The sequence below is a fragment of the Halyomorpha halys genome, unplaced genomic scaffold, assembly GCF_000696795.3.
Source record: "Halyomorpha halys isolate HHAL.00 unplaced genomic scaffold, Hhal_1.1 Scaffold321.1, whole genome shotgun sequence".
Taxonomy (NCBI): Eukaryota; Metazoa; Arthropoda; class Insecta; order Hemiptera; family Pentatomidae; genus Halyomorpha; species Halyomorpha halys.
In genome coordinates this window covers 1,089,857-1,092,078 of record NW_027115809.1, presented here as the reverse complement: position 1 = coordinate 1,092,078, position 2,222 = coordinate 1,089,857, and positions in this window count along the sequence as shown.

Sequence of the window (2,222 nt, the reverse complement as noted above, 5' to 3'; positions counted from 1 at the left end):
AAAAAAAATAATTAAAAAAACTCTCTTAAAATATATACAAACAAAAGAATAGACAAGATGAACATAATCAAACTATCTGTATGAAAAATAAATAAATAAGATAACATAATGATAAAATACTACATACAATAGTTAAATACCAATAAATATTTTTTAAAAAATTAACCTATATAATCTAGAAGATATTGTAATTTCTCAATTAATTCATGTAATTTTCTATTAATTTATAAATATCGAAATAAAATTATTATTTCATTATTGCTATTTGTTTAGATTTATTCTATCTTACGAATATAAAATTAGGGTGGATTTTTATTCAAAAAATTGTTTTATTTAAATCATTTAACCATAGTTTTTGAACTTTGAATATTTTTGTTATCATTTTATTATTATTGTTGTCTATCCAGTTAGATTTTTTTTTTATTATCATGCTGTTTCTTATACTCCTTTTATGATCATCACTAGAAACCAAGTCATTTATAATATTTTATATATCTAACATAAAGTTTATGATTTCGCTTAATTAATAATTAATAAATTATTTAATTATTATTTGCAAAATGCTTAGTTATTCGAATCAAATATATCACTTTCTCAAACAAAAAAGTCTACTGAGTAAGAAATAAGGAACCCTATCATAGATGTAGCAGGTAAGCTTGAATATCTGATTATTTTATTTGATTGATTAATATGAATGATAAATTAATTAATTAGTGAATGAAAGTCCATAGCTCACAGCCGACCATAGCCAGTTACCCAGGAGCCTGGGGCTGAAACATGGCTAACTTGCCCCGTCAGAAATATTTTGAGTGACACTGTAAATTAGTGCGTGCCCATTCCGCGTCAAATCAACCAGTCCTAAACCGCGTCCAAATTTTCCGCGGTCTGTGCGGTGCGGAGAGCTGGGCTACCAAATAAGGTTGACGGCAGCGTGGCTTAATTGAGGTTATTTTCAATCAGAATATCTAACAGGCACAAAGTTAAAACTATCTATACTTAGTATACCTTCTGTGTTTTTATATCATCATTACTGTCTGAATCGGTTTTTTGTTTTATTTTTTTCCCTAAAAAATGTTAATACTCTGAACCGATGGGCAAACGTCCGAGAAGTAGACCGAAACCTTCTGCGACGGAAGAATGCGTTAAATCTGATTCGGTAGATTTGGGTTTGAAGAATAGTCACTGGACAGATGAATGTAGAGAACGATCGGTGGTATCAGCATCGAACTTTTGGGTTCGCTGAGCTTTTATTATTTATTATCGACTATCTACTTGTGAGACTTTCTGTTACATTCGAAAGGACCCCAACACGGGCATCTGACTAACATTTATCTAAAAAAAAAACATTGTGGTAAATGGTGTTCCTCAGGGCAGTGTTCTAAGCCCTATACACCGCTAGATACAGTAATGCATGAATGGAATTAAACCCCTACCAGTTCTTCAGTTTTGCAACAACAGCTTATACAGCTTTTTACAATTTAGTCTGCTCAAATCAACAAACCCCATTGATAACAAAAATTTGTCTCCCTCAAACACTCCATCGGAACTTAGCAACTTGGATATAACTGACCAAAATTTCTTACAAAATATAGAACAGTCAACAGAAAACGATAATAACTCTAAAATTAATGATCTTTTACTGGAAGAGTCTTTGGAACTAAACTGGATTTGGTGAATGACACAATTCTTCCTTTTTCAAATAAAATAATTTATTTCATTTTAATGATTCAATAATGATACATTCTCCTAAAATGTATGACTATTAACAGTTAAATAGTTTTTATTTATTAAATGACATTAATATCATTATATATAAGCAAGAATGACAAGAAAGGAGATAATTACATGTTATATATAGGTTATTTTTAATCAGCAACCTGAAGATGGAGGATATTTCCCGAAACGTTGTTGCTAATTATATGAAATAAATTATTTTATTTGAAAAAGGAAGAATTGTGTCATTCACCAAATCCAGTTAAGATATTAACTCGAAGTATGATTCCGTAAAATCTGAAACTATAGTGACAAATATATCATTTCCTTCCGCTTTTTGCAACAGCATTTTTTTTTTTTTTGTTAACTTATATTATTATATCAGTGATGCGGCGAGAGGGATGCGCTGGGATCTTTTGAGCTCTGCTCTACCCCTCAAACGTGGGGGATAGAGTGGGCTCAGGGATCCTCAGGTCGATTGTGTAAATATTGTATATTAGAGTGTAAAT